Consider the following 27315-nt stretch of genomic DNA (forward strand, 5'->3'; position numbering starts at 1 on the left):
TTTGGAAAGTTTTCTATTATTATTTCTTTGGATAAGCTTTCTACCACTTGCTCTTGGTCAACTCTCTTTTGAACACCAGTAATTTTTAGATTTCGTCTTTTGAGGTAAACTTCTGTATCTTGTAGATGGTCTACATTTCTTTTCATTCTTTTTTCTCTTCTGATTGCATATGTTCACATAGCCTGTCTTCAAGCTCACTGATTCTTCCCCTGCTTGATCTGTTCTGCTCTTGACGGCCTCTAATGAAATTTTTAGTATAGCAAGTGTATTTCTCACTTCCAAAACATCTATTGCATTGTTTTAATTACTTCAATATTTTTGTTAAATTTCTCTGATAAATTTCTGAAATGGTTTTCTGTGTTATCTTGGAGATCACCGAGTTTCCTTAAAAGCACTATTTTGGAGGGTTTTTTTCTATTTTTGCTTTTTTTTTTATTTTTGAGACAAGGTCTCACTCTGTCACCCAGGCTGGAGTGCAGTGGCGCCAGCATAGTTCACTGCAGCCTCCAACTCCTGGACTCAAATGATCCTCCCACCCCAGTCTCCTGAGTAGCTGGAACTAGAGATGTGCACCACTATACCCAGCCATCGCTTTTTTAAATTTTTTATTCGTAGAGATGGAATCTTGCTATGTTGCCCAGGCTGGTCTCAAACTCCTGGCCTCAAGTGAACCTCCTGCTTCAGCCTCACAATATGCTGAGATTATAGGCATGAGCCACCATGCTCAGCCAAAATTGCTGTTTTGAACTATTAGTCATAGAGGTCACATACTGCCATCTCATTAAAGTCAGTTACTGGTCCCTTGCTTTGTCCATTTGGGGAATTTGTGGTTCCCTGTTTCTATTGTTTCTTGTGATGTATATCCATGTCTTTGCACTAAAGGGTAATTTATTCCAGTCTTCTCTGTCTGACTTGTTTTGGGTTTTATTGAATGTATTTGCTTAAAGATTCTTCACTGCTACGTTGCTGCCTCCTTTTCAGCTCTAGGTGGTGCCTTAAGCCCAGGTCCACCTCAGCTCTAGTAGATGGAAGGTATCCTGGGATATCCCAGCAATGTGGGAAGGCTGGCTAGGGGTTTGTGCCCAAACTATCTGCAGAATGTACCTCCCATATCATGTTGCTGCTGAACAGACACTCTAATTTGATGTCTCCTTTGGCTGAGTTACAGAGCAGAGTTTCCACTTCTGGGGATGGTAGTCCTGCCTCCCGACTTTGCCTTTGCCCATCCTCAGGGATATTTCTCCCTGAAGGGACTTGCAACATTTCTGTGGGCTAAAACAGGGACAAGTCTCCTGCCAAGGAACCCAAGATGGTGGGGAGCTGGTTGTCCACCTTGATCTCACTTTTTCCAGTGTATAAACTGTGATTTGGGAGGAAACTTTTTGAATGCTTGGTGCTGGACAGAATAGGGGGGAGGGGCACCCTGAACATGGAAGTTCTATTCTCTTACCACCTGCTTGGAGCTTTTGCACTTCTTTGTGACCCTGCAAACTGTCTCATCCTCATATTTCAGTTCTGCGATATTGTTGATAGTAATTTTGGTGTTGTGTATTTGGGTTTGGTCTTCTTTTTCTGGGGAAAAGGGGGAGCCAGCTTGCTTCTATGCTGCCATTTTGGAACCAGAAGTCTCACATTTAATATGACTATTGATATGCTTGGATTTAAGTCTATCATCTGTTGCACTGGAAATTGGAAGTCTGTTGCACTTCTTAGATCTGTGAGTACTATAGTTTTCATAAATTTTGGAAACTTTTGGCTAGTATTTCTTCAAATATATTTTGTCTTCACTCCTCTCCTTTGGAGATTCTACATATTAGGTCATCTGTGGTTGTTCTTTAGCTCACTGATGCTCTTTTCATTAACATTTTTTTTTCTGTGTGTTTCATTTTGGATAATTTCTATTGATGTGACGAATCTTTTCTTTGGTAATGTCTAATTTGCCATTAATCCAACCTAATGTATTTTTATTCCAGACATTATAGTCTTCAGCTATAGAAATACAAATTGTGTCTTTTTTTGCATCCTCCCTTTTTAATATGTACTTAACTTTTTTGACACTTGGAATATAGTTGCAGTAATTTTTTGTTTGTTTGTTTTTGTTTTTGTTTTGTTTTGAGACGGAGCCACTCTGTTGCCCAGGCTGGAGTACAGTGGCGTGATCTCAGCTCACCACAACCTCTGCCTCCAGAGTTCAAGTGATTCTCCTGCCTCAGCCTCCTGAGTAGCTGGGATTACAGGCACCTGCCACCACGGCTGGCTAATTTTTTTGTATTTTTTAGTAGAGACAGGGTGTCACCATGTTGGTCAAGCTGGTCTCAAACTCCTGACCTCAGGTAATCCACCCACCTCAGCCTCCCAAAGTGCTGGGCTTACAGGTGTGAGCCACCACGCCCAGCCATAGTAATTGTTTTAATGTATTTGTCTGCTAATTCTAACATCTGTGACAGTTTTGGTCTATTTTTGATTTGTTGATTTTTCTCTTCATTATGGGTTATAGTTTTCTAAATTGATCAAGCCTCTAGTAACTATCCTTTATGAGAAATACAAGTGTAGAGGAACATGTTGAACAACATCACAGCAATCAACAAAATGCAGAATGTGGGAAACTCCTTATAACAAACAATCTATTTATTCAACATAAAAGTACAAGGAAAGAAAAAGGTGTAAGACATTTTAACCAAATGCAAAGTGAGGACCTTGTTTGGATCATGACTGAAAGAAATAAACTACATAAAGCATTTATGAGAAAATTGGGAAATTTTGAACACTGTCTAATGTTAATAAATTATTACTTTAAAAGACAATTTAATGATTTTGTGGTTGTTTTTAAAAACAGACCTAGGCCGGGCACGGTGGCTCAAGCCTGTAATCCCAGCACTTTGGGAGGCCGAGACAGGCGGATCACGAGGTCAGGAGATCGAGACCATCCTGGCTAACACGGTGAAACCTCGTCTCTACTAAAAAATACAAAAAACTAGCCGGGCGAGGTGGTGGGCGTCTGTAGTCCCAGCTACTCGGGAGGCTGAGGCAGGAGAATGGCGTAAACCCGGGAGGCGGAGCTTGCAGTGAGCTGAGATCCGGCCACTGCACTCCAGCCCGGGCGACAGAGCGAGACTCCGTCTCAAAAAATAAATAAATAAATAAATAAATAAATAAATAAATAAAAATTAAAAAAAACAGACCTTATCATTTAGAGATGCATAGTGAAATATTTATGGATGAAAAAATAATGCTCCATGTGATTTGCCTCAAAATAACACAAGGAGGGAAAAAGAAGACGAGGGTACAGATGGAACAAATTGGTCATGGGATAATTGTTGAAGTCAAGTAATGGGCACATAGTAGTTCATTACATTATTCTGTTTCTGTTTTCAATATTTGATGTTTTTATGCTAAAAAAATTTCAGATGTTTTCTTGTCTGATAAGACTTGCCCCTACTCTCGTCCTACAACTCGTAGAATTAATTGTGCTCATGACTGTTCCCCTACCATCATATAACTTAAACATTTATTTTCAAATCTTTCTCCCTTACTTGGCCATAAGCTCCTTGAGAACAAAGATTGACGGGAGTTTCACTCTCATCACCCAGGCTAGAGTGCAATGGAGTGATCTTGGCTCACTGCAACCTCCACCTCCCAGGTTCAAATGATTCTCCTGCCTCAGCCTTCCGAGTAGCTGGGATTACAGAAGCGTGCCACCATGCCCAGCTACTTTTTGTATTTTTAGTAGAGATGGGTTTTCACCATGTTTGCCAGGCTGGTCTCAAACTCCTGACTTCAGGTGATCTGCCTGCCTAGGCCTCCCAAAGTGCTGGGATTACAGGCGTGAGCCACCATGCCCAGCCCCTGTATCTTCTTTATTTTATATAATTTGTATTCCTACCACCTAGTACAGTCTGGGTACTCAATACATTGTGGTGAATTGGCAAATCTCTAGCCCCAATTCACCATGGTCCTCATGACAGAGGGACTGACTCTATTGTATTGAATCAAATTTCCAGTCAGGTATTGTGTCCTTTATAAATTCAAGTTATAATGTGTATAAACATATGGCAAAAGGGCCAAAGGAGCCCTAATGTAAAAACACTGGCAATAAAACTGTCGAGACAAACCAAGAATCCAGGTTGGCAGAGTCAGCAGTTTTAACATTGTTTTATGGTACATTGTGTACTTCCCCTTCTTACAGATATGCATTGCACTGTGACCTTTGCAGAGTCCTGTCCTGCCCTGCCCTGCCTTTTTCACAGAATTGCTCTCAGTCTCAAATAAGATACCATATGCATGTGCAAGTGCTTTTGAAATGGAAAAACAGTAGAAAGTTGAAAGTAAAATGGTCTTTTTCTCTCTAGGGCATCAAGGCATCTCATAGAGCACATTTTAGCTACTGGGATGATTGACCTTGGGTGAAATTTCAGTATGTAAAGCTTGTTTAGGGTTATCTTATGTAATTTTTTCTTTCCTTGTGCTATATACATACACACACATATATATGTGCATATATGTACAATGCACATATACACACACACTCATATGGCACCTAGTATATGCCTGGTGCTATGCTAAGTGCTAGGGAGAAAGTGAGAACAACCCAGGTGCCCAGGACCTGTCCTCACAGCCCACCTAATTCTTTTAAATCTTTACATACCTCCCATCCCCCACCCCCATGCTCCTTACTCATGGTATTCAATTTCCCAGTTCATTGACTTATTTATTGTTATTTACATGCTTATATATTTATAAATTTATCTTTTTATCAAGATTTTTACGAAGCTACTCAATTGGAGGTTCCTAATTCTGGAGAAATTTCCATTTTACAAATATATTCTTGAAGAGGGCATGATTATGGACCTGTCACCTTTGAGTACTGTGGCAGTTAGAAGAAGGGCAATTTTGGGAGGCCCTTCCAGGCTGTGTCCTTCCAGCTATTAATGAGGTTCTGTTTCAGAGCAGGCTATATTACATGGTGTTATTAATAAATCTGGCGAGTGGTTATAAGGGTGTGTGTATTGGAATAATCCATTAAGTTGTACATTGGTTTTATATGGCTGTCTATATTTGTATTTTATTTAACAATAACAGTTAACAGTAAGTTAAAAATAAATATCACTTCTTTCAAAATTCACACAACTTCTTGGGCTGAGTGAAATGTGGCGCAGGTGCAGGACTCTGGGAAGACAGGAGTGCCAGGGAGTGTCTGGTCAGCAGCGCGCTGCCCTCAAGGGGCCTCCTTGAAGGCCCCTTGAAGAGGGCAACACAACTGATGACGATAACAATAACAACGATGACAATATTGACAATGATAATAACAGTAATAAATCCGAGCAAGAGACTCGAATCTGTCAAATAGCAGCGACCACTACGAATCGCTTCGGAGACTGCCCTGGCCGAGGCCACAGCGGCTCTCGCGGCGCCCCTGGAGGCCCCCTTCCTGCCTTGGCCAGAGGGGCGGGGCGGAGGTTGGGGGCGCGGCCGGACCGTGGGCGGGGCCTGCCGCGCGGGCGGGGCTCCGGGCCGGCCGCAGAGGGTGGGGCAGAGGAGGAGGAGGGGTAGGTGGGGGCCTGCGGGTGGCTGGGAGGGGCGGGCTCGGGCCTCCTCTTTTCACGCGCCGCATTCGCAGCCCGAGAGTCCGCGCCGCGGGGACGCTTGGAGGCAAGCGCTGCCCGCGAGCCGAGACAGCCGCCGGAGGAGGAGCTGCGGGCAACGAGGTAGGCGCGGGGACACCGCCGCGCGGCCTGGAACCTTCAGCCTCCTCGTCCCGGGCAGAGGGGGTGGCGAGGCTGGGGGGCGGCGCGCGGCGGCCGGGGCGGGCGGGGCCGGGACCTGGGGGCGGGGACCGGCCTGGCCAGAGGGGCCACACGGAGCTGACTGGGCTGTGGAAGTCGGAATTCCAGGCTGTGCGGTGCCTCTGCGCAGCCGGCTGGTCCCGGGACACGGCAGCCCGGGAGGTGTGGAAACTGCCTGCCCCTGGGGCGCCCGCGGAGGAGGGTAGGCGGGGGCGGCCTGGGCCCTCCCACTTTTCAGGGCTCCTGGGCCAGTTCGCCCGCACAGCCCTCGGGAACTTGTTAACAGGAAAGCCTGGCAGAGAAACAAATGCCAGCGTTTTGGAAGAACTGAGAGTCACGTCGTTAGGCGCTGAGGCTTTCTTTTCCTTCCCCGCCCCCTGCCCAACCTCGGCCCGACTTGGCCAAAGAAGGATGTGTCACCAGCTCCGGGCCGCGGGCGGGATTCCCGGCCCGCCAGCAGCTGGGGTACCTGAAACAAAGGTAAACGGAGGCCGGGCGGTCCCTGGCCCTGCACCGCGACCGCGCTGGAGCGCCTCGGTGGGTCTTTCCCGCGCCAACCCGGCTGCCGCCGCGGAGGGGCGTTCTCCTGGGGGACCTCTCGATGGGAACCAGCTGGCCAGGCTTGGAGTTGATGTTGCATCCGAACTCTGTTGTGCTCACGTTATCCCAGTCCTCCTACTCTGGTAGAGCTTAAGGAAATTTTATCCAGTCTTGGTGGTCAGCAAATGTAGGGGAAGACAAATTATTGTTTGTGAATTATAAGGTATTTTCTAATTAGGAAATGACCTGAAAAACATTAAATTCTTAACACGTAAGCAAAAAAAGAGTAATTCCTTCCAACATCTGAGGAGGTGTTCCTCCTCAAATCTTCATTTATGTACAAAACATCCCCCACACCTTTGGTGCCAGGCATTTGTCTTTGTTCTTCCTTAGTCTCAGGCCTTAGTTTCTTGTAAACAGAGAACCCAGCGCCTAGACCCTAAGAATTGCCATACTAGGTCAGAGCATGGGCGTCCAGTTCAGTAGGCAGCCGGCTTGTGTTGTAGTAAAACAGTTTTGTTTTGTTTTTTTCTTGGTGATTTTGTTAAAAATTATCTCAATTTCTTTCAGTAGTATCCATGAAAGCCTTTTAAAAAATTTCTAAGCCACTGCTAATTTACACACACAATTTATTTACTTTTATTGCATCCAAATGGCCCTTGTATCACCTCTGGCAGAAGAACTTAATGGCATGAGATACTTGTGGAAAAAAAACTTAAATCTTTTATACAATCTAGGAGCTCAGAAATCTAGGAGATTTCTAGGAGAACGGGGAAACAGATCAAAAAGGTGTTTTAAAAACAAAGCTTTGGGAAAGTGTTACTGGGGCCAATCTGGCTGTTGAGTTCAAAAATCTTTATCCACTGACAACCTGAACATTGAGCAGTTAAAGATTTATTTGTACTCATAAGTATTTGCATGTTTTAAAATGTAGCTTAACATTCTGGAGAGTGAAAGGCCTGAGTTTATCTTGGGCTGAATTAATTTGGCTTTAATGTTCAGCTGAAACCAGCTACTCTGAGAGAATGGAAGTTTTGTTTCAGCGAGAAAGGAGAAAAGGAGGTGAATAATTTTGGTGTATGGGGTACTTGAGGGGGGCACATGTTCAAATCATAACTTTGCTTTTAAACTCTTCAGAGACTCCTCATTGCCTCTGACAAACATAGTCCCCACTGATCTGTCCCTTGTTACCTTTCAACACACAGCTGAAGCTTTACCTCTGGCCTGAAGCTTTGCTTGACACCCCCCATCCCCCCAAAGTCACCATTTTAAAAAATCACCACCCTCAGAAGTGCAGTTGACAGCTGTTTTGAGTGTTATCGTCCTCTGAGTCACAGATTCTCATTTGTAGTTCTGTTGACATTTTAGGCCAGGTAATTTCTAGTTGTGGAGGGCTATCATGTGCAGCATAGGATGTTTAGCAGCATTTCTAACCTCTGCTGAGGAATGGATACCAGTAGCACTCTACACACAGTTGTGAAAATCAAAAATGCTTCCAGACATCACAAATGTCCCCCAGGACGACCAAAATCACCCTTAGTTGAGAACTACTGTTGTGTGCAGACTGCTGCCTTAGCACTAGTGACGCAGCATTGTCCTCTTTTGCTTAGGTGTTTACTATACTAAGCTTGAGGGCGGGAACAGTTACTCATTTATTTAACAGATTTCTGAAGGCCTGTTTTGCCAACTGGACACTAGGTTAGGTATGGAAATAAATTAGTAAAAGCAACTCTGCATGCCTGGACCTTATAGTCTAAAGAGGGTGACAGATGTATACATGTATAAATATACATTTATCTCATTACGATAGTGTTAATTTCTGGGAGAAGTACAGGCAGCTCTGAGTGCATAAAACAGATGTCCTGATGTAGTTTGGAAACTGGGGAGAGTTTCCATGGGGAAGTGACCTTTGAGGTGGACGGTGAAGGATAAATAGGAGTTACTAGGTGAAGCGCACAGGAACAATATTCCAGGCAGAAGAAACAGATGTGAATACCTTGAGGAAGAAAGGAACAGGGCCGCTTTTGGGAACCTAGAAGCCAGAAACACGGAGAGTGATGACACAAAATGAAGCTAGGAAAATAGGCAAAGGCAAAGTCCACTAGCAGTGGTTCTCAGTCCAACCCTCTCATCAGAACCACTAGAACTTAAACAAGATGGATGCCTGGGCCCTTCTCCATGCCTATTAAATCAGAGCATTTTTGGTGGGTTCTGCTCCCTCCCCCAGCCACCATTTTCCCTGTCTTCCAAAGGAATAACCACTGATACTAGTTTTGTATATCATTATAGACATTTTTTGTGGGCATTCAAGGAAATGCATATCTTTCCTCTTAGTGTTTTACACAAATGGTAGCATACTGTACACTCTGTTTTCTTAATGTCTTGGGAATCTTTCCACTTCAGTATGTTTCCTTATTTTTTTTTGAATGACTGTACAGTATTTCACTGTATGGATATACCACAGATTATTTAACCATTCCCCCACTGACAGACATTTAGATTGTTTCCAGTAATTTACCATGAATAGTACTGTGAATATGCCATTTCATTATGTGTATAAATATATTTATAGGCTAATTCCTAGAAATGAAATTGTTGGGTCAAATACACAAACACATATATTTACAAAAGTATATATTTATGTAATGTGTGTATATGTGTATATATTTGTAATTATTGGTGATTATAAAAGATCATTCTGGTCATATTAGAATGGTTTGGAAGGAAACAAGATTGAGTGTGGGAGACAGCTGCCCCTAATTAAGGTTACTGTGGATAACATTGGAGAGAAAATGTGGTGGCTGAGAGAAAAGAATGGTTGTATTGGAGATGAAGAGAAGTACATGTATTCATGAGATATATTTAGGAGGCATAATTGATAGGATTTGGTGGTTGATATGGTACAAGGGTTGAGAGGGAGAAATGAAATCCTAAGATGACTCCCAGGGTTCTAGCTTGCCCAACCAGTGAATGGTGGTGGTGTTACCTGAAATAAAGAACATTTAAGGATAAATAGTTTTGAGATGAGTTTAAATCACAGTTTACATTGGGACTGCTGAGATTTTTCAAGTGAGAAGTCACGTAAGCATTTGACAATTCTAATTCAGAGCCACGAGCAAAGGGCTAAACTGGAGGCACAAATTTTTAGGTGTAAATTAAAGGCTGTGGACGAAATTATCTAGGGCAGTGGTTGCAAAGCAGTAGTCCACAGCTGAATCTGACTCACAGATGTTTTGCCCATACAGTGGTTTTGTTATTGTTTAATGTTGAATTAGTTGCCAATATTTTAAAATTTGAAGATTTCTCATGAAGAAAATCCAGATTTGGGGTTTCTCTTTAAAAATGAGAAAATGTAGCACTACCGAGTTGGTTTTCCAATATGGCAGCAATAGTTGGAGCTAAGTCACAGATGATCACAGCTCTTCTATTTCACTACAGAGCCCACCACTCCCTAAAATTATGCCTGGCCCACTTTGCTCATTTGTTTCTCTGACTGTAGGCTTTTGAGCATGTGATCCCTGGTGTGGGAAGAGAGCATAGAACAGTGTTCTCATCTTGGTTGCACGTTGGAATCACTGAATGATTAAAAAATACTAATGCTGTGGTCAACCTAAGAAATTTCTTTTTCTGTTTACTTGATCTGATTTGCAGCCTTGGACGAATCTGAGGTGATTCCACTTAGCAGTGGAAGTTGAGAACCACTGACAGAAATTAAGAAAAGAGGGCTCAGGTCCAGCATTTTGAAGTTTAGTAGAGGAGGGTAGCCCAGGAAGAGGATGAGAAGTGGCCACAGAGGTACAGTGGAATGACACCTTGCTCAGAATTAAAGTGTGCAAACTTAACTGAATGCACTTTACCATGTTTTTGATTAAATGAGAGAGAGAGACAAGTCTTCTTTACTTGTATACAGGTGTGCAGTATTTAACGGGCCATTTAAAGAATTTTCAAGAGTAAGCAATATTTGGTTGTTGTCTTAGCTGTTTCCTTCACAATCTAATTCTAGTTTAAGATGCATCATAAAAGGTAGGAGAAGAATGTTTCAGATAGAGAGGTGTCATCAAGTAAAGATGTGGACCAAAAATGATCTGTTGAATTTAGCAAGATGGAGCCTTTGACCTCAGATTTAGATTGGAAGAGGCAGAAACCAAAATGAAGTGGGTAAAAAGTAAGGAAATGGGAGTGTCAAGTGTTGGAAATTCCTTTGAGAAGCTTGCCCAAAAAAAGGAAGTGGTGAGGGAGGATGATGTGTCTTACATGTCTGCATGGTAGGTGTTAGTCTGTTGGTTACTCAGACATTTCTCCTAACTTTTTAGGGATGCAGGTCAATGGTGTCTGATTACCCCTCTCCCACATTCTTAGGGGGTCTTGTTTTGGAGACTACTTTTTACTGAGAAGAAATTTTGCCGGGACTCTTGAGGCTTCTGAAGGGGCTGACTCAGATGTTGGTGATTAGGCCACAAGTTTCTTTCTCAACTGGAAAGCGGTAGAGCTCCTAAAGGCCAGCAGTGATCTGGGCTTCAGTGACCCTGACATCATCCTCCCATTGAACTGATGAACAAAGACTATATTGTTGGTATGCTGAAAATGGAATACTTGGCTATGTTAGGGAATGTGTATCTAACTGTGAGATTCCCAGGAATAGTTTTTGCAGCTGTATTTTTTCCAATTAACTTGATATTGTAGCTTGATTTTCCAGTTGCAGGCATGTAAAAACTCTCATACTTTGAAGTATTTATCATTGATGGTACCTGAGGGATATGGATGTAAATTGGAGATGTAGGCCCTCATTGAGCTCAGAAAGAAGAAAGCACTGAGCAGACTGGTTTCCAAAAAGTTATGTGAAGGCTTCTACCTTTAAGACTTGGGGTTAGAGTGACTGTTTAGGATGGATTGTAATGCAAATGGTCACAACCAGTTTGTCTTTTATCCATTTCTGCCATATTGGCAACCTTAACCTGGCAGAGAGGCTTTTAAGGTCAATTTTGTGCTTCATATTTCTAAGAGTTGTAGCCTGCCAACAGAACAGAAAATATAAGGGGTGGAAACGCCAAGAATTACCGGTAAAGAATGGTTTTGATTAATTGAAGGCATAAACCCCATTGCTATACTCTTTTGAAAACAGGAATATCATCTTGTGAGGGAGCAGACTTCATAGCTGTCATTGGTTTATCAGTTAGGTGGATGATGGTTAACTTCTATTTAAAGGATGACTTTGTGACATGGAGGCAGACCTTGGTCCAAGATGGTTTGTAATGGGAGTCCATTATAAGAAAGTTTTATTTAGAAACTTGTATATGCTTGGACAGCTGTGGAAATTCCATCATCACAAATATGGTTAGGTACTATGCCTGGATGGCAGTATATAGAGGCAAAGTCCATTACCAAGATGGTCCAGAGCTCCTTTGGTTTGTGGAGGAAACAGGATGGCTGAGTGGGGAGAGGACTTGGAGTCAGTTCCTTAGTACAGTGCCTGGATTTGTCAAGGGTGAACTGTGTGATTTTTTTTTTAATTGAGGTAAAATTAACCATTTTAAAGTGTACAAATCAGTTACTTCAATATGTACATTCACAATGTTGCACAACCATCACCGCTATCTAATTCTGGAACATTCTCATCACCCCAAAAGGAAACCCTGTACCCATTAAGCAGTCACTCGCCATTTCCCTTTACCGCTACCATCTGGCACCCACCAATTTGCTTTCTGTCTGTATGGATTTGCCTACTCCGAAGATTTCATGTAAATGGAATCGTGCAATATGTAACTTTTTGTGCCTGGCTTCTTTCATTCAGCACAATGTATATGAGGTTCACTCAGGTTGTAGCATGTATCAGTACTTCATTCCTTTCTTTGGCTGAATAATAATCTATTGTATGGATATACTACGTTTTGTTTATCAGGTGACGTTTAGGTTGTTTACACCTTTTGGCTCTTATAAATAGTACTGCTAAGAGCATTCTTTTACAAGTTTTTGTTTAAATACCTGTTTTCAATTCTTTTGTGCATCTGTCTAGGAATAGAATTGCTGGATTATGCAGTAATTCTATGTTTAAAAAGTTTTTGAGGAACTCCCAGACTGTTTTCCACAGATGCTGCACACTTTTACATTTCTTCCAGCAATTTCTGAGAATTCTAGTTTCTCCACATCCTCACCAACACTTGTTGTTTTCTGGTTATAGCCATCCTAGTGGGTGTGAAGTGGTGCCTCATTGTGGTTTTTATTTGTATTTCCCTAACGACTAGTGACGTTGAGTGTCTTTTCATGTGTTGGCCATTTGTGTATCTTTGGAGAAATGTCTGTTAAAGTCTTTTATCCATGTTTTAATTGGATTGTCTTTTGTTGTTGAGTTTAAGAGTTCTTTACATATTCTGGATACAAATCAGGTTTATGATTTCCAAATATTTTCTCTCTTACTGTGTGCTGTTTTTTCACTTTCTTGTTAGTGTTCTTTGCACAGAAATTTTTAATTCTTGTGAAGTTGAATTTGTTTTTTCTTTGATTGTATATGCTTTTGGCATCATATCTGAGAATCTATCACCAAATCCAAGGTCCTGCCAGTTTACGCCTGTGTTTTCTTCTGGGAATATATAGTTTTAGTTTTTAACATTCAGCTATTTGATGGATTTTGAGTTAATTATTGTATGTGAGGTAAGGATTCAACTTCATTCTTTTGCATGTGAATATCCAGTTATCCCAGCATAATTTGGTGAAAGAGCTGTGTGATTTTATGCAAGTCTGAGACTCTTATTTGTAAAATGAAAGTGATAAAAACACTTGCGTCACAAAGTTGTTGTAAGATTAAATAGGAGAGGATATATGTGTTACCGCTTTGAAAAGTATGTATCATTAAACAAATACTCATGATTATTATTGACATGCCACATAGAGCTTTCATTTGGTCAAGGCCCCATAGATTGACGTCCTTCAGAGACCACCAGGTGTCTTCCCTCTTAGTGCATAGTGAATCACGATGTGACTAAAGGACTGATATCCCTGTTGTATCCCTAGGTCCAAAGTCACAGGGTCCTAGATGCAAGAGGTAGTTGGAGAGATTGCAGCTGTCCAGAATTGAAAGTATATTTTCTTGTAGGGGATGTATTTGTTGAATTCTGTTGCTATTCCTCTGAAATTGAGGAATGTCTATTCTAGGTGTTTAAAGGCCCTAAAGAGTTTTCAGGCGTAGTAGGAAACTAAAAGGCAGTTTCTTATTGGACCAAGAATCCTCATGTTTCGCTCTATCAGCTTTTAAACTTCCAGAACTAAGACTGTTTCAATGGCTAGTGATCTCACTTAGTTCAGTCAACAAATATTTATTAATTTATCACTATGTGCCAGGCACTGTTGTAGATACTGGAGATACAGTGCCTTTTAATACAAGACCAAACTCTCTTGACTTTGCATTCCTCTCTTAATGTTTTCTACAATTATCTAACTCACTGACTCCAGTTCCTTTTCTACCAGTCTCTCGAGTCCACATTAATCAGGCCCCTTCCCCCACTGAAGCACTCTTATCAAGATCACCACTGCCCTTCACGTTACTAGCTCTAGTGAATCAGTTCTCAGTCTTCCTCTTACTTGACCTTTCAGCAGCATTTTACACAGTTGATTATTCCTGTTTCTTTGAAACGCTTCCTTCACTTAGCTTTGTTGCATTCTCTGCATTTCCCTCTCACCTTTTTGGAGGTTTAGTCTTTTTGCTAGTTCCTTATGATCTTCCTGACCCCTGAAAGTTGGAGCAATGCAAGGCTCATTAATACTCCATTCTTCCTTATTGACTCTTACTTCCTTGGCATTTCAGTCAGTCTCATGAGTTTAAATACCGTCTATACAATGACAACTACATCCTGACTACCAAATGGATATCTCCAAGTTAGGAAATAACTTGCAGTAACGTCTTTTCCTTGCTTATGTCCTTCTCTGACTGCCTTTTCCCAACACAGCAGCCAAGAGGAATCTTGTTAAAAGTAAGTTATCCACTTACAGGCTTTACGCTTTCCTACAAGGCCCTTTTATAATCCAAACTCCTCTTTGTCTTTCTGACCTCATCTCTTACTACTCTTCCCTGTGCTTGCTTCGTCCCAGTCAAAAAGGGGACTTTTTTCTTCTTCCAATAAGCCAAGTATGTTCCTTCCACAGGACCTTTGTTTCCCCTTATAAAGCCTCCTCCCTCATTCTCTGTCTCCCTTCCCTATCAAACTCAGCTTCTCAGCACTTTGGGATAAAAGGGAGGAGTATTCCTCTCACCCCAACCCCCTAGACTGAGCACTAAGGCTATCCCCTTCCTCTTGTTTGTTTATTCATCTTACACTTTCATTTGAACAGAGTTCCTCCAGTTGAAAAAGCAGCTTGAAAACTGCTTCTCTGTGAGATTAGAAATAAAAAGCAGAGATTAGTGGTTGTGAATGGAGATGTCACTGAGGGCTTAGGAATCCTAACAAGGGCCACTTATCCCTTCCATTTTGTAGATCATAGGCGTATTTCGTATTTTACAGCCTTGGGGATTGGGCCCTAGAATACTGCTGTTGTGAGTACTGATGTGCTTCTACCAATGCTGAGTCTTCCATCAAGCACTGTGGCCCAGTTGTTAGCATTTTGTCTTCTCATCTTGGCAATCTTGGTATTCTTCTAGTAGAAGGTAGAGACCCCTTTCCCATGGTGGGCCCTCCTCAATGAGAGAGGGCTCACTGGGTGCTGGCAGCAGTATTGAGATCCAAGTATTAAAGGCAATTGAGGGTTCTTTGTAATGAAGAGAGTGTGTTGATTCTACTGAGAAATGCCCCAGGCCTTAAAAGGGCAAACAGGCCACAGCTAGTGACAGTCTATCTAGATAGCAAGTTCAGACACTTCATCAGGGGCAGTGTTTCTCAGCTTGTCTGCAAACCTATAGGCCTTTATGTGGGCCCTCTGGTGGGTTCGTGTTATTAAAATCTAGAATGGTGTCTGTTCTGATTTGTTGTTTTAGAAGAAAAGGTATTATTTCTAAGAATTTTTAGCCAAACAAGTATTATGTAAATAATACAGTCTCTTTGCTTTCCTTTTCCTAGATGAGCTGATTTCCTAGATGATAAGTAGATAATATAATTTCAGATAGTAGTAATAGTGCTATGAAGAAAATAAAGTGGAGGGCTTTTCCCCTAATGATAAACACTTGGGTTGTTTCCAATTTTTCCTTGTTTTAAACATTACTGCAATGAACATCCTGGTACTTGTGCAAATGTGTGAATGTTTATATTGCATAGATTCTGAAAGGTGGAATTGCTGAGTCATATAATCATATAGCTAAAATTTTAATGAAAAACTGCCAAATTGGTCCCCAAGATATCTGTGCTAATATTACATATATAAGATATATGATATGTAATCTAATTAAAAGCACTAATAATATTGAATATATTCTCTTTGTAAGAGTAATTAACATACTGTTAGGCTAAAAATCTTCATACCCTCACCAATTTGTGAATTTTTGCCTCTCTTAAAAGTTGTACAAAGTAGTATTTCCTTGTTTTAATTTTTGTCTCCCTGGGGCTGAATGTCTTCTTTAAAGTTTTTGATTATTTGTATTTATTTTTCTGTCTGTTGGGTTGCATAGCAGAGACTGCTGGTTACATCCTATGATCCATTCTTTCTTCATCTTTGGTAATAGGAACCCCAGCTTTTAGCCAGGCCCATTGTTGCCCATCTAGAACACTTGACCTCCTTGGAGCTAAGTATAACCATATAAGTTTTAGCTAGTGATATATAAGCAGCAAGGGTTAGGTGTGAAGTCTCCTTAATATGAGAAAGCACTCCTTTCTTCATCCCTTTATGTGTCTTATGTGTTGGAACACAGATGTAATGACTGAAGCACTAATGGCCATCCTAGACCATCAGGACCATCATGGTAGGTCATTGAGCCAAAAAGGCTTGAGCATTTGGCAGAGTTGCTGCACTAAGAGGGAAGACTTTCTTTTGCATGAGAGGGAAATTTAACTTGTATTTTGTGTAAGCACTCTTACATTGCGTTTTTCTAGAACATACAATATAACAGGTGCTTGCCTTTTCTTGTTTATTTATGTTGTAGATAAATAAACTTAGATAAATAAACTCTAGATAAACTTAAATAAATAAACTCTACGTACTCATTCTTTATTATAAAAATGGTATATTTCCTCCACTCTGTTGGAGTCGTCTCCCTTTGTGGTATCTTTTGTTAAATAATCGTTTTTAATTTTGATGGCAAATTTCACTATCTTTGCCTTATAAGGCATTTGATTTTACTTACTTTTTTAATACTTCTTTTCTGCCCCAAAGATACACATAGAATCTTACTTTTTAATACTATTTTTAAGATTTAGATATTTAAGTGCATCTGGAATTTATTTCTGTGAATAGTGTAAGGGAAGAATCTTGTTCAGTTGGCCATTCATTTGGAATAATAATTTTAATAGGTGGCATGTCAAATTATCAGTTACTACATTCTTATATGTGAGTAATTGGTTTTAGGACTCTGATCCCATTGATCTTTGTTTCTACACCGTTAATACATTTTAAATTGCAATAGTTTTATAATATTTTTTCTTGGTAAGGCAAGATCCTCCTCCATTCTATTTAAAAAGTTAAATGTATTTAAAATTAAATATTAAATAGGTATAGCAGAATATTTGTAAAACATATGTATAAGGTGTAAAGCGTAGCAATACAATGAACTCTTGTTACCACTCAGTGTAAGGAAAAAACATTACCATTCCCTTTGTCCTCCCACTCCAAAGTTGTCTTGACTCTTCTGGCACGTTTTCTAATTGATGTGAAATTTTCTAATTAGATTATAAATTGCTCTTAGAATCAATTTATATCATTGATATTAATAGTTCTGTGTCAATAAAATATTTAAATATTTTTCCACTTAAAGATAACAATTTGAGTGGTGTGATGCAAACATACAGTCATTAGAAGATACTGGTTGAATGTAGTCACGATCTCTAATCATTGTTTATTGCCTGCTTTGGTAGTTTTTAACCATTACACTGTTTTTAATTGTTCTTAGTTGCATTTGTGGTTTAATTTGTACTCGTAATGGACTGTTGGTTAAAGATGGAGCATGTGTGCAACACATGTCAAAATACAAGTTAGAGCATAAAAATATAATTCTGCTAAATTATTTTAAGATGCTCTTTATTAAATACATAAGTTGCATTCATCTGATCAGAATTCTTTTTTTTTTTTTTTTTTTTTTTGAGAGAAAGTCTCACTGTCTTGTCCAGGCTGGAGTACAGTGGTGCAATCTCAGCTCACTGCAACCTTCGCCTCCCGGGCTCAAGCGATTCTCCCCAGCCTTGGCCTCCTGAGTAGCTGTGACTATAAGTGTGAGCCACCAGTGCCTGGCTAATGTTTGTATTTTTGTAGAGACAGGGTTTCGCCATGTTGCCCAGGCTGGTCTTGAATTCCTAAGCTAAAAGCTATCCACCTGCCTCAGCCTCCCAAAGTGCTGGGATTACAGGTGTGAGCCACAACACCTGGCTGATTAGCATTCTTATAAAACATCAAGATATATCTAATATTTTGAAAACTGTATGATTAAAAGAAGCCAGGCAAAGGGTGTTTCTGTACTATCTTTGCAACTTTTCTGGAAACTTAGTTATTTTACAATAAAAAGTTTTTAAAAATCATTATAAAATAGAAACATCAGCCAGGCATGCCTTATATTTCAAGTTATATGTTTATTTACATATGCTTGTAATTGGCAATTACTTCTTCCTATTCTTAAGCCTGTTCTAGAGAAAATAATTTCAGATTGGTGCACCAAATACAAATAGTAAGGTAAAGGTACTCTGTTGAATCTCCTGAAAGATAACATAGGCCTAATCAAATTAAGAGACTTTAATTTCTAAAATGAATTGCCAAATGAAAGACCCCATGTGGTATTAAATAATTAGGAAGTGGTTTTCTTGAAAAATAATTCATTTTTACCTTTCTATATGATTGGTGTTGTGAACAACTGGATTTTTTTTTTTTTTTTTTGGTAACTAATTGTACTCTTTAGGTAGTTAAAATTCTGAAAAAAAAATTTAAACACTTGAAAATGTGAAGAAAACATATGGGTGATTCTGTCCAATTTGACTTTTCATTTATTGGTAATAAAAATCTACAATGTGTTACAAAGAAATTCTCTCAAAGAACAGTATGAAACCATTTCTCCTACCTTGACATTTAAAAACTAAACCCCCAAATTATCAAAATAAGCAGCTGATCTTTAGAAGCTCAAAAATGTAAGTATGAGGTTATAGATGCAGTTTGTTATTTTGGATGCTATAATACAAACTAATTTTTAATCTACATTTCAATATACATTTGGAGCTTATCTTCTCATCAACCTGATTTTATTTACATGACAAAATAGTTCATCTACTGTAATAGAAGTCAGAATTTGTCCTTAAATATTATCAGTATTATTAAAGATTATGCCACATAAACTTTATAATACAATCTTTAATGATATACTGATTTAAGATAAAATATTTTTACCTGAAATTGTTTTATCATATGTCATAAAATTTTTTTAATGATTTAAAAAATTCCTAAGGAAGTTTGCAGTATTACTTTTAAAATATTTATTTGGCCCGGCACGGTGGCTCATGCCTGTAATCCCAACACTTTGGGAGGCTGAGTCAAGTGGGTCACCTGAGGTCCAGAGTTCAAGACCAGCCTGGCCAACATGGTGAAACCCTATCTCTACTAAAAATACAAAAATTAGCCGGGTGTGATGGCACTCACCTGCAATCCCAGCTACTCAGGAGGCTGAGGTAGGAGGATCACTTGAATCCAAGAGGCGGAGGTTGCAGTGAACCGAGATCGCACCATTGCACTCCAGTGACAGAAGGAGACTCCATCTCAAAAAAAAAAAAAAAAGATTTATTTGTCAAATAAAAGGTTGAGAAACATTGATCTGCATTAAAGGCCTGACCACTGAAATTGTACTGATTGACGTTTGATTGGATCTGGATCCAGATTGGCCAGCCTGGAAAAGACATACCATTATCAGAGTGTGAGAACACGATGTGTCATATGATGGGTCCCTTTGAAGTACACAGCATTGCTGCTTATTTTAAAAGGGTAACAAGTTTCCCCTCTCAATCCATGTTGTTGCTTTGGTTGTAAAAGTGGGCACATGGGCACATATATTGCTCATCCTGCCATCATTATAATAAAAGATTAGAATGTCCAAAACATACTGGGCAGACAAAAAAAATATGGTCAGTGTCCATTACATATGGTAAGCGTTTTTTAGCTGCAGATGAAATGAAGAGAGACACCAAGAGAGGGAAGGGGGTAGAGTATTATGATAGCAAGAGCTGAAAGAAAAATAGAGTATCAATGAAGATATATATTTGCATGTTGTAGAAATTGATTGGTTTTAAGGAATAAACATCCACTTAAGTAAATCCACTATAAGTAAAATATTGTTTATAGTTAAAATACACAGGGAACACGTTAGTTCATTCCAATTTTATTAAGTACAGCCATCATGGAAAATGAACATGCTTCTCTTTCTCTCTGTGTTATATCTGCTCTGTTTTCTTAACACCAGTGTCTCCTGCCATGTTGCTCCTCATGAATGCCCCAAAACAGTGGCCTCAGGCACAAAATGATAGGACCTTTAAGACTCAGAACTCTCACCTAATTGACAGTGTTTCAGTGCTTCAATTCCAAGTTCCCAGGACAGAAAATATAACTGGTCTGCCTTGAGTTAGTGTCCCAACCAAATTTTCCAGAGATTGGAAAGCATGTGACAGATAGTTTCGCCATCTTGCCTGTGGACAAGGCAGGTCTCTAAGAAGTGGGTATAAGTCAAGAGGAAATGAATGAAATATCTTGTTTAGTACATAAGACAGAAGACTTGTTTGAAAAGAAGTTAATTGCTGCCCCAAGCCTTGGGGGATAAAAAAGCATAAAATGTGCACATACCCCTTCCAAAAAAAAAAAAGTTGGTAAGTATATAATAGGAAAGGAAGGTTAAATTAGTTTATAACATGAACTACTTTTGCCCTGGGCAGCTTTATTGCCCCAGTAAAATTTATAGATAATTCTCACCCAATAGGAATGAGGGATTTTAGGAGGTGAGATGAAGTAGATGACTGGAACTTTAAGTATATAACCAAAAATTTCCATAAGATAGACTCCTATACATTGGTATAGACTATCTTGGGCCAAAATCTGTTTCCCCTTAAGAGCCAGTCGCCATCATGATAAAGCCTGTTTAGGCTGATGCCAAATCAACCTGGTGATTTCCATGAAGTTCCAGTCAGGTCAACTAGCTTGGTAACCACTGATGTTCAGGTGTCTTAGTTTTCCCACACCCACGTAGTGGAGTTTGGTTTGTCTTGAGCCATTCCTGCATAGCACAGGTGAGTGGTAGCAGGGCATTTACAAGGAGGAGCACCACCAGGTGTAGGTGTACTGAATGACAGTGGTAACATCAGAGGCTCTTAATGGTTTCCAGTCAAATGTGTGTCACTTTGCCTAAAGGACCAAGGCCTGGTTGACAGAATGTTCTAAAATGTTTGGATAACCAGATGCCTATACAGGAATGTGTTCTCTGGGGATTTGGACATAGGCTCTTTAAGTTTGGTGATCATGGTGATGTGGGTCCACCTTACTGGTGAGCCAGATGACTATTCAATAAGTAGACTTTTGTAAAGTAACTTGCTTAGCTGTAGTAGATTCATAATTGAGCATCTTGTTGGCAGTCTTTCTCGGTTTGTATGTTGGGGAGTTGTGCTGGGTCTTGGAGCTGTAGCGGATTGTCTTGTGTACTTTGCCTCTCAGTATTAGAGGATTTGGGATGGGGGCCAGGGTTGCTGGTCTTAGGTTCAAAGCAAATGCTATATTTTTTCATCAGGTAAAATGCCAAATGAAGCTGAGTAACTCTCAGAAATGGCCAGAAAGGCCACTTTATCCTAGATGGAGCCAGTTAGCCCTTCCTTAAAACTGATTACAAAAAATGACCTTTTTTTCTAGTCTAGGTCTTGACCAAGGAAACAGAAATGGTGGTATATTAGCAATTTGCCTTCCTCCTTTCTTCCTTCTCTTCCTTCATTGAGTGCTTATATATGCTAGGTACTGTTTTAGTGTTAGGATGCAGTGGTGACCACTGGCAAACAAAATCCTTGCCTTTGGAGTGTACGTTCTATTGCAGGGATAAAGTGTGTAAACAGTAAACGTGTAAACAGTAAATAAATCCAAAAAACTCATAAGTTTTATAAAGACATTAAACTACATAATAGGGCAGAGAGTAATGAGAAGGGGCCGGGGTCAAGGGAGAGGAAGAGGCCATTTGAAGAACTGAAAGAAGGCCAAGGGAGAATAGTACAAGATGAGATCAGGGAGGTGGTTAGCAGACTGAGCTATTACAGGCCATGGGAGAGGAGTTTAGACTTTGTTCAAAATCCTTTCAAACAGGAAAGCAATTCACTCTGATTTGTATTACTCTGGTTGTGCTGCTTGCAGAATGACTGGAGTTTGAAGAGGCAAGAGAGGAAGCAGGGACACCAGTTACAAGTCTATGACAGTACTTCAGGTGAGAGAGGATGATGGTTGGGATCATGATTCCCACAGTGGAAATTAGAAGTGGTCAAAATTAAAAGATATTTTTGAGATAGGGTTGACAGGTCTTACTGAATGAGTTTATATCCTGAGTCTGGGCTGCAAATATGGCAGTTGGCCGTTCCACTTTTATGAACTTGCAAACAAGTTCACAGCAAGACACCTGTAAAAAGTTCTGTTTCGCAGTAATGTACTCCAGTTGTGCATCTACTGGGTCATCGGGTTCTTTGTCTGTATAATGGGTAATTAATAACAAATTCTTGGGCCTCATCTGCAAAATACAGGGATTCCTGCAGTCCCACATGTAGGATGTCAGCTGAATGAAGAACTTTGAAAGTGTCTCAGGTTCTCATTATACCCTTCAGGGCACTTGAGGCTGAATGGCAGTCAAAGGTTGGTGAAGCAGGGTAGGTTCCTGTCCTGACCCTAGAGTTGGACCTGTCAGCTCAGCCTGACATACCACATATATGACCAGGAAATAAAAAGCAAATAATGAACAACCTTGCTGGCTCTCTTATAGCAGATGACTCTATTTATTCTCAACCCTCCCACTCTCAAATTACTGACTCTGAGGTCAACCTCTGTACCCCTTCTGGTCTTTTGGTTTGGACTCCCCTTTGGATTCTTGAAGTTGAACCTTGCTGTTAGTTCTGCTTTCCCATCTGATCTCAGTATCATCTTCCCCAACTCCAGCCACCCCTGCAACGCATACATACACACACCCCTTTCATAATATTGAATGAAAAATGTCCTGCTGAAATTGCGACCACAGAACTCCACTAGAGGTGGTAATTCAGACTTTGTGTCCTATGGGTGGTTTTGCTTAGTTACGTGGTACTATTGAGCCCACAGAATCATAACTTTTTACCTGCGTTTGTCTTATAGATGGATACGTACCTCATGCACTCTTTCAATTGGCAAGCTCAGTACAAAAATGAACTAATAACGTTAGATGTGATAAGATTTTATAGTCTTGGTTGGTTAAATACAGGGCATCAGTGGGGTCAAGAAATAAGATACCAAAGCCATATCCAGGGCAGGAGCTAAGCAATGGGTTCTGTCAAGGGACAGGTGAGGACTGTGAAGGCTCAGCTCAAAGTAATCTGCGTTTTCTTCTTACAGATACTTCCACAGGGCTTTTGTCCCATTTCTCTATCCCAGTTTAGTTTTGGGGTGTACTTCACAGAATCTGACCATTTATCCATTAAGAAAATATTATTGAATTTATATTTTATGCTATGTCTTGGCTATATGTTGGGGATATGAGGATGAGTAAATTGTGATGGTTTTCTGACTCATCTGTGTCTGCTTCACTGATTCATCACACTGCCACCTGAATCCCATCATCCCCCTTCCTGAAAAACTAAAACTAAAACCAAAGTGTTACAAATGCTTAATACTAAAAAGACAAGACTTTGCAAATAAATGGAAATTATTTCAGAAAGTTTCTTCTTTTCAGGGCATTTTTGCTTTTCTATTTATGTGTTTCCTCTAAATCAAATCCTATGTTTTACTCTTCTGTTAAGTTTCTTTAAATTGCTTTGTCTTGCCCTGATATTTGTGTTCTTCCACATTTAGAGCCTTCTGCGTCTTCCTGTTTGCCTCTTGTTGATTTATCTCACAGGTCATTTTTTTTTTTTAAGTCAAGTTTTATGCTTAGCCTTATGGCATGTTTTGTATGTAATTCTATTTCTGGATATGATGCCATTTGTGAACATGCTTTTAATTATGTCCCAGTCAGTTATATTGTTGAACAAGCTCATTGTTTTAATTTTACTTACAAAGTCTGACAATATACTTATAGCCCGAAGTTCAGAGAGAGGTAGCACTTAACATTATTCATTGGTTTTTAAGAGTCACCTGTAAATTTTACTCCATTGACTTTATCTGTTATGACTTTCTTTTTATAGCTATTTTATGTGTCACAGTTTATTAGTTTTCAAACTTTTTGAAAAACAAAATTGGAGTTTAACAGAAATCTACCTTTTTGTTCATCCTATCCAGGTTACTATAACAACTTCAGTATTCTATAGATTTTCCCTCCCTCCTTCCCCTTCTAACTACCCTTCCTTTCCCTTCCATCTCTTTCCTTCTTTTCTTTCCTATTTTGAGAGTTCCTTCCCTAGAAGTTGAGAAATCTGGAATTGTAGCAGGGATTTAGGAACTTACTACCCCAGCTCCTTTAGCCTTAATATAGACATAGTATAGGACATAGTATAGGACAAAAGAGCTTTGATCTTACAGAAACCTGGACTCAAATCACAGTTCTACTTTCTGAGTATGTAACATGAGTAAATTCTTTTTAACTTCTATAAGCCTCAGTTTCCTCATCTGTGAAATAGAGATGACACTTCATTGTTGACATAAGAATTAAATTAGATGATGCTTTTAAATACTCAGCACAATCCTAGTAGTATAGTTTGGCTTTGTGTCCCAACCAAATCTCACCTCGAATTGTAATCCCCAAGTGTTGAGGGAGGTACCTGCTGTAAGGTAGTTGGATCATGGGGGCAGTGTCCCCCATGCTGTTCTCACAATGGTGCGTCCTCATGAGATCTGATGGTTTTATAAGGGGCTCTTCCCACTTTGCTTCCTCTGTCTCGTGCTGCCATGTAAGATGTGCCTGTTTCCCCTTCCATCATGATTGTAAGTTTCCTGAGGCCTTCCCAACCATGCAGAACTGTGAGTCAGTTAAACCTCTGTGTTAGTCCATTTTCACGCTGCTGATAAAAACATATCCAAGACTGGGCAATATACAAAAGAAAGAGGTTTCATTGGACTTACAGTTCCACCTGGCTGGGGAGGCCTCACAATCATGGCAGAAGGCAAGGAGGAGCAAGTCACATCTTACGTGGATGGTGGCAGGCAAAGAGAGTTTGTGCAGAGAAACTCCCATTTTTAAAACCATCAGATCTCATGAGACCCATTCACTGTCATGAGAACAGGACGGGAAGGACCTGTCCCCATGATTCAATCATCTTCCACCATCTCCCTCCCACAACATGTGGGAATTATGGGAGCTACAAGATGAGATGTGGGTGGTAACACAAAGCCAAACCATATCAACCTCTCTGCTTTATAAATTACCCAGTCTCAGGTATTTCTTTATAGCAGTGTGAAAATGGACGAATACACCTACCATATATAAGTACTTTAAAATGATGATGTAATAATATTAATCTTCTCTTTCAGAGCCCAGTACAAGAAGGGTCAGCATAGCAGCACACCTCTGTCTCTAAGCCAGTCCTTCCCACTTTGTCTCTCTCTCTCTCTCCCCCTCTCTCCGTCTCTGTCTCTCCCTCTCTTTTCCTCCCTCCCTCCCTCTCTCTCACACACACATACTCTTCCCTACCTAAGGAATACAAGCCCAAGATCAGAGAATGCATGCCAAGTTCCCTACTCCTTGCTGTTTATCTGTTGATGAAGGTAGCATGAATTTCTGCAGAGAGTAGTCTTACACCTAATGTATACCCATTCCTTTGACCCTGCCAGTGGAGGCATACAGACGGATTGTCTTACTTGGAACTCACCAGTAAACTTTTTGGTAAATGATGCGTCTCCAGATGTGTGGTTATTAAGATGTACTCTTAGATGTTCTAAAGGCTTAGGATGTGACCATGGGATAAAGTGACTGAGACAGGGTAGAGAACAAGATCAGCATTATTATTGTTGTGGGAAAAAAGGTCAAGAAACTAAGAGGACAGAATATCACATGAATTATTTGTTTGGATGCTAAAATCAATAAGACTTATGACAGAAATAGTGTTGGAGTGACAGCCAGGAACTAAAATCAAGGAATGAAAGGGAGTGACCTTGGGGAGCCATAAATGACTGCAATAAGGAAGGATAGTAGGCAGTAGAGTCTGATGGCATGTGACTGAGAGCAGAGGATTTTTGGAGAGCACAAAGGGAGAATGATCTGGAAGCAGCGGTGAGAAACAAGAAGGGCAGTTACCAGGTCTCATGTTTTGAGGCATATGGAAGAGAAAACGAGTCATCATCTGAAAGGGATACAGGGAAGCAGCATTCTCAGGGGAGAGTTCAGTTTCCATTTAAATATGAAGGTAAAGGAAGTTGAAGAAAGCTGCAGAGATCAAGAATATGAGGATTTTGCTGATAAGCTGCTCATGAGTCCTACGGGGCTCAGTGGAAGGGTTGAGTTTTCAGGAGGTAGAAGGCGTAGAGGCTTAGATTTCATCATCAGTCACTGTCATCTCTCCCTTGCGTACATCCTCAATTCTTTTGACCCCTTTCACTTCAGCAACCTTGCCTGGCTAACCCCCAGAGCCAGTTAAATCCAGTTCTTTGCCTATTCCATGCCTGTAAAACCATGCTGCTGAACTTGCCTTATATTATCATATCCTCAAGTGGACCGTTAATGTTACCTGGCTATTATACTAGATTTCTCCAGCCATTTTCTCTCCTCTTTGGTGACTGTTTATTCAGTCTCCTTCATGTTGGATATCTCCTCCCTACTCTTCACTCTCAACTGATGGCCTTCCTATTTCACTAAGAAACTGAGTCAGGAAAGAGCTTTATCATCACAGCTACCCACTACCTACAGTAGTATCCATATACTCTGCTTTCTTTCCTGTTAGTGTGAAAGAACTACCCTAAGTGCTTTGTGATTCTTTCTCTTGTATCATCAGCTTTCCTTTCTACTGAACCATTCTCCTGTGCATGAACATATGCTTTTATTTCTTCCATGTTAAAAATAATCCTTCTTGACTCCACTTTCCCCTCTAACTTTTGCCTTATTTAACGTAAACATTGTAGTAAAAAAGAATTTTCTGTGTTCTGTTGCTTATTTTTCACTTCCTTTTCTTTTTTTAACTAAAGCCAGTCAGACTTCTTCCCCCTTAATTCCAATAAAACTGCTCTTTTCAGTTATCAGTGATGTCCACATCTGTCATTTCTCAACACCTATCTGACTTAACATTCAGGAACAGAGTTGATAGCTCACTTTTTCCTCCTTGAGACACCTTCACTTGGCTTCTGAGATACTTGTCAAGAACTATGAAGGATCTAAGAGTTTCCTGTATTTGTATACTAACAAGTTAGTATGCCACTGTTTCATGTATAATGGTAGAAGACACAAGACTTCTGGATCAGAGACAGAAGACAGTTTATTACTCACAGCAGTAACATAACCAGAGTATCAGTATTTTTGTGCTGGTTTCCTGATCCCCAGTTCTCCAAAGGCAGTATGAAGAGGCCAGATGACACCTGCACACACAGTAAGGCTGTGTTATTGGAAAGGAAACTTGATCTTAGGTGGAACCCAAATATTTTATAATGGGCCATAAGCATGCCTGCTCTTTGTTCCAGAGGGAAACATTATCTTTATTATGCTGAACAGTAACGTGTTGCTCTGGAGGGAGACATTACCAAGTCTTCCAAGGCTATTCAGTGT

General features: G+C 40.2%; 1 protein-coding gene across 3 annotated transcripts in view; it reads left to right on the plus strand.

The window, feature by feature from the left end:
• Positions 1 to 5532: 5532 nt before the first annotated feature.
• Positions 5533 to 27315, plus strand: part of PPP2R3A (protein phosphatase 2 regulatory subunit B''alpha) — a 204972-nt gene continuing 183189 nt past the window's right edge. For 2 of the 3 annotated variants that reach the window (XM_010364830.2, XM_030934343.1), the window contains exon 1: positions 5533 to 5705. The gene's annotated coding sequence lies outside the window, so the exon portion shown is untranslated. Of the gene's footprint in view, positions 5706 to 5896; positions 6264 to 27315 lie in introns of those variants that run through there. The other variant, XM_030934340.1, reaches the window with a different exon arrangement.

Source organism: Rhinopithecus roxellana, chromosome 1 (assembly GCF_007565055.1).
Source record: "Rhinopithecus roxellana isolate Shanxi Qingling chromosome 1, ASM756505v1, whole genome shotgun sequence".
NCBI lineage: Eukaryota > Metazoa > Chordata > Mammalia > Primates > Cercopithecidae > Rhinopithecus > Rhinopithecus roxellana.